The sequence below is a fragment of the Schistocerca nitens genome, chromosome 9 (assembly GCF_023898315.1).
Source record: "Schistocerca nitens isolate TAMUIC-IGC-003100 chromosome 9, iqSchNite1.1, whole genome shotgun sequence".
In the NCBI taxonomy this organism is placed as follows: domain Eukaryota; kingdom Metazoa; phylum Arthropoda; class Insecta; order Orthoptera; family Acrididae; genus Schistocerca; species Schistocerca nitens.
Genome location: NC_064622.1, coordinates 316532116 through 316538115, shown reverse-complemented (window position 1 = coordinate 316538115; position 6000 = coordinate 316532116).

The window sequence follows — 6000 nt, the reverse complement described above, 5'->3', positions numbered from 1 at the left end:
GCCATAAGCCAGGCTCCCATAATCCAGACGAGACTGGATTAACGCCTGGTAGAGCCGGAACAGGGTAGATCGGTCGGCGCCCCAGCGGGTGTGGCTCAAACATCACAGAGCATTGAGATGCCGCCAACACGCCGATTGAGCTGCCGGATATGAGGCAGCCAAGTCAACCGGGCATCGAAAACAACCCCCAAAACCCTGTGTGATTCCACCACTGAAAGAAGTTCGCCGTTAAGAGAAAGCTGCGGCTCCGGGTGGACAGTACGTCGCCGGCAGAAATGCATAACGCAGGTCTTGGCTGCCGAAAACTAGAACCCATGAGCTACAGCCCAGGACTGCACCTTGCGGATTGCGCCCTGTAGCTGACGTTCAGCAGCTGCAATGCCAATAGAGCTGTAGTAAAGGCAGAAGTCGTCAGCATACAGGGAAGCGGAGACCGAACTTCCCATGGCTGCAGCGAGCCCGTTAATGGCTATTAAAACAGGCAGACACTTAAAACAGAACCCTGTGGCACGCCGTTCTCCTGGACGTGAGAGGAATTATATGAGGCTGCGACTTGCACGCGGAAGGTACGATACGACAGGAAATTGCGGATAAAGATCGGCAGAGGGCCCCGAAGACCCTATCCATGAAGCGTAGAAAGGATGTGATGACGCCATGTCGTATCGTACGCCTTCCGCATGTCGAAAAAGACAGCGACCAGGTGCTGACGGCGGGCAAAGGCAGTACGGATGGCCGACTCCAGGCTCACCAGATTGTCGGCGGCGGAGCGGCCTTTACGGAACCCACCCTGAGACGGAGCCAGAAGGCCCCGAGAGACCAGTACCCAATTCAAGCGCCGGCTCACCATCCGTTCGAGAAGCTTGCAAAGAACGTTGGTGAGGCTAATGGGGCGGTAGCTGTCCACCTCCAAATGGTTCTTCCCAGGTTTCAGAATGGGGATAACAATACTTTCCCGCCATTGCGACGGAAACTCACCCTCAACCCAAATACGGTTATAAAGGTCGAGGAGACGTCGCTTGCAGGCCACTGAAAGGTGTTTCAGCATCTGACAGTGGATGCGATCGGTCCCGGGAGCGGTATCAGGGCAAGCGGCAAGGGCACTGTGAAATTCCCACTCACTGAATGGAGCATTGTAGGATTCAGAAGTGTGGGTGTGAAAAGAAAGGCTCCGACGTTCCATCCGCTCTTTGATGGAGCGGAAGGCCTTGGGGTAGTTCGCAGAAGCGGAACTCAGAGCAAAATGCTCTGAGTGGATAAATAAAATACCCAAGTTATCAGAGGGCGAACTACAATGGCAAGACAAAGTAAGAACAGCTCTCATAAATCTGACAAAGAAAGCTAGGAAGATAAAAATAAATCTTGACAATCATGTTCTACGTAAACAATCTTATGTAGTTGGAGATAAAGTATTGTTACACACACATCCACGTGCGTGTTTGTTAAATAAAACAAATAAGAAATGGCAACTAAAGTATCAGGGGCCATATGAAGTCATGAGAATACGAAATCCAGGAGCATATGTATTGGGTCACCCTAAGAGCAGGAATGTAAAGGGGTTATATCCACATCATGACTTGAAAAGGTTTCATTCATGAGAATGTTGGACTATGAGAAAAGGAGATAATGTTGTAAATAGTAGTATAAGTTATATTTTCTTAGTTTCAAATAAGACGATGATGGATCGAGGAAGATTCATGAAAAATGAGTTACCATGTTGTATATAACAAGATATATGTGTGTGTTTTCCTTCAGCATGTTGTTATGTGGTTTTAGGAACAATGAATTATGATATTTTCAATTTCAGTAAAGACTTAAATATAAGAGAAATTTATTTCAATTTTCATTACGCTTTTAGTTTTAGGAGAATGAGAATATTCATCCTAAAGACATGGAAAAGTAGCTATTCGAAGTAACGACACGGTGATATTGCTGACGAAAGATTTCAATGATTGAGGTCATTCCACTTGCTGGAGTTTTTGAAGTAACTGAGATAGATTATTCGTAAGATGATCTGGAAGGTTACTGCTGGACCAGATTGGGAGAGGATTGTGTGATCGTTGTGTGGTCTTTGATGGTAAAATGTAATAATTTGCAGGATGTGGTTGGATGAAAGGAAAATTGACTGGGTTGAATTTGTGTGGATTTGGCGGTGGTAGAGAATTTATAAAGACATTCTGAGAAATGGTGAAAACTATTTTGAAGACTGAACAAAGTGTGGAATAGTGTGAGTGAGCCATGCTCTGGCTCGTGTTGGTGCTGTTGTAGGTTTACGACCTCTGTTGAGTCCAGACTGTATTGTTGAGTCCAGACTGTATTGTTTAGTTGACATCGTTGCTGTTGTTTGTCTTCTTCTTTTGTTGACTGGTGCCACTTGGTTTCTCAAGTGTTGCCTGTCCACAAGTGGCGGCAGTGATGTTATCAATATGTAGTAACGGTGGTCCTATCTTTGGGGTGACCTGGTGGTTCTTCTGTGTCGTGTGAGAGAGCAGTTCAGTTGGGGACGCAGGAGGAGCCAAGTCAGCCCAGAGCGAGAACATGCCGGGACCACTGGCGGCGCACATTGACTGACAGATCGAAGGGCTGTGGTCACGAGGGTGCACTATCTCGTCGAAACCGAATCCTGCATGTTTTGAGTGCATTTCAATTCGAGTAGACAAACGTTGACCATTGTGAAATCTCGTGATTCTCCAGTGACTTGGGTTTGTGTTTCTGCTCGTAGTGTTGCCAATGCAAAGAGCAGCGATTGGAGTGCTTGGGAAGGCGGACCTGTTTAGCTTTCCTGGGCTTCTAATTACTATTTACTACCTTCAGCTTGTTACAATTCTTAAGTTCAATCAGCGTTATTTTCCTGCCTGGTGGCCGCTAACGCCCCAGTTACCTGCCCTGGGGGTTAGTGTATGTAACGGCAGTGTACGTTTCCTCGTCTTGACGCTGCTGTCTGGTGAGCTGTGTAAGTTTGACAGCTTTCTTGATTGTAGGTTGGTTGGCGATTCTTCTACCTTGGTGGTAGTGATTCCTTTCTTGTTCTGGGCTTTAAGCACAGTATTCTGCGGGTGGAGTGCCGACCGCCGATTCCGGATTTGGCGTATTTTTTACATCTTTGCATTTCGTTTATTGGACGTAAGGTAGCCTCACCAAGATTATCATTAGTCACTTGTTAGACTGCCACTAGTCTCAGTTACCATCTTGTTTGTGTGAATGCAACTCTTGGCTGCCTTTCTCATCGCTCGCGGAAGTGATTTTGGCATGACCTACTCAGAGGCCGATTCCTGGAGCACCGTCTGTGACTGGCCCTTGTGTTTTTTTTATTGTGTTATTTTATTATTGCATTACCAAGTTGCCATCATTTGTCTCACCTGTTTGGTGATCAGTTTTTTGTCCTTTAGGATTAATCTTTGTCATTATATTCGCTGTTTTATTGTATGTTGTTTAACTTTTTTAACAATTGCCATTCTTGGCGTTTAAGGTCTTCAGCCGTGAAACAATTCTTAATTTATTGCCAATAAGGCCTTCAGACGTGAGCATGGTTACTTGTTTTAAGTTCCTAATTTGGTAATTCTGTTTTAGCAGTGAGCTTTAAGATCTTTGGCGATTTGTCTTTTATATTTCAATAACTGTAATTGTAAGTTACAACATGTTAAAAGCATTCTTAATTTATTCCCAGTAAGTCCTTCAGCCGTGAAACAATTCATAAATTATTGCCATTATTTTAATTTGTTTTTGATTTCATATTTAAAAGAAAGCCAACCAATAGTAACCGATTACTGCCCCGTTTACGATAGTAACCGAATCCTGCCTTCCTTGAGTACCAGGTGTCAGTGAGATCCTGTGAACAGCAACGAACTTCCAGTGAAGTATTGTGTGTTTTCTGGTGTCTATGAAATTATTAACACGTGCCCGGGCAGTGTCGTAAGTTAGACTAGTGAGGCGACACACGAGTGACTATCTAGGTGCTGAGAAGCAGAGATACACTTATGTGCGTCATGTTTGAACTAGTGATGTGAGTAATCAAAGAAACAGGAAAGTCATACGTACGAATAATCACAGCAGTTTACCCAAGACAATTAAGGCAGATATGGTACTCTGACAGTGATGGACGATTTTGCAAAAGTAGAAAGAACAGAGGATTGTAATGATAGACTACCCGACTACGAAGTGATAAAAGTGTATGTTACCTCTCTCGAATCACGAAATTCAGACCAGGAACGTGAGACTGACAAATACTTTGTAGTAATCCGTTCTCTCACAGCCCTTTCCCATCAGTGATTATGACTACTGATACGGGTTACAGCCGGCCGCTGTGACCGAGCGTTTCTAGGCGCTTCAGTCCGGCCCCCCGCTGCTGCTACGGTCGAAGGTTCGGATCCTGCCCCGGGCATGGTTGTGTGTGACGTCCTTAGGTTAGCTAGGTTTAAGTAGTTCTAACTATAGGGGACTGATGACCTCAGATGTTAAGTCCCATAGTGCTCAGACCCATTTGAACCATTCCGCCCACTATTACGCTAGGGAGCGGTAGAATCATGCTGTGAATGTTTTGGTCGCGTATGGTCTTACACAGAAAATCCCCGTCCAAATAGGGGCTTCAGTGGCGTTTTATGATGCAAAATCGCGTAAATAAAGTGCAACGGACTATTAATATAACGATAAATGTAAAACACCTGCTCGAGGGATAAATACAACATCTCCGTGCGAACTCGATAACATATACAGGCGGTATTAAACTACGGCAAAGAGATAATTATTCCATGTGGGACACTGGAAGAGAGATGTTCTATGTCGGATGGAGAGGAGATTGTTGGAAGCCGCCATTTAGGCAGCAATCTATGTTGTATGGTTTTGAAGAAAATAAATACATATAAAAGCACAAAAGGAGTATCAGGTATGTAGAGTTCATCACCCTTAATCATTTCAAAAGAAGTATTCAGTGATTATAAAGACGCAAGTCGTTCGGAAGTGTTGTGCGGTTTGATGGTGCGAACGGGCAGTTTTACACGGTTCTGGGATTCGTCGATAATATTTTTCCGAAGACCTAAATAATTTCACGAAATAAAATTGGACGCCACATTCCATACACATGACACAGCACAGCACAGTACTTGGCTGTACCGATCGATTTCCGTAGAGCGTTAAATTATCTTTAGCGATTTCAGGTGGAGAACTTCCAGCAAGGAGACTCAACGAGATCATCTGCTGCGAAACGCAGACTTCATAACTACCGCAAACATAATTAAAAGGACTCAGCTTAAATTAAAGGAGCAAACAGTAAAAAGGAATCGCTAAACAAAACCATAAATAAAAATCAATTAATAACAGTACGCAATCACATTAATAAAACGCTCATTAAATAATAGAGAAAACGAAAATAAGAACTTTAAAAAGGCGTTGGATCATCAGCCGGGAAACCTAGCGCTACTGGTGACAGTAGTGGAGTTGGCATGGCTCCACATCCATGGTTATTTGACTGATTTGGGCTAGGGGACTGAAAGCCAAGTCATCGGCCCCATCGGATTAGGGAAGGACGTGGAAGGATGTCAGCCGTAACCCTTCAAAGGAACCATCGCGGCATTTGCCTACAGCGATTTAGGGAAATCACGGAGAACCCATATCAGGATGGCCGCACTTGGGTCTGAACCATCGTCCTCCCGAATTCGAGTCCAGTGTGCCAACCACTGAGACACCTCGCTCCATCCCACATCCATGTCGGTAGTTTCCAGAAACTCACTGTCACTCTTCCTGCACGTCTCTCAGCGGTTCCCGCCGCAGATGATGACTATTCAGGCTATTGTCGGATGATCACAACAACGTAACTGGATAGCGAATTTAGCAGAACAGTTTCTGATAGAAGAAAGACCAAGACCGCAGAATGTCTCATTTACTAAAATGACCAGTCTACGCACGTTTAAACGGTCATTTTCACATCATGAGCACTGTGAAGAGCTAATGGGATTTAACTTACGTATAAAAAACTACAACATGTGAATAAAATGTAAAATTATTAGG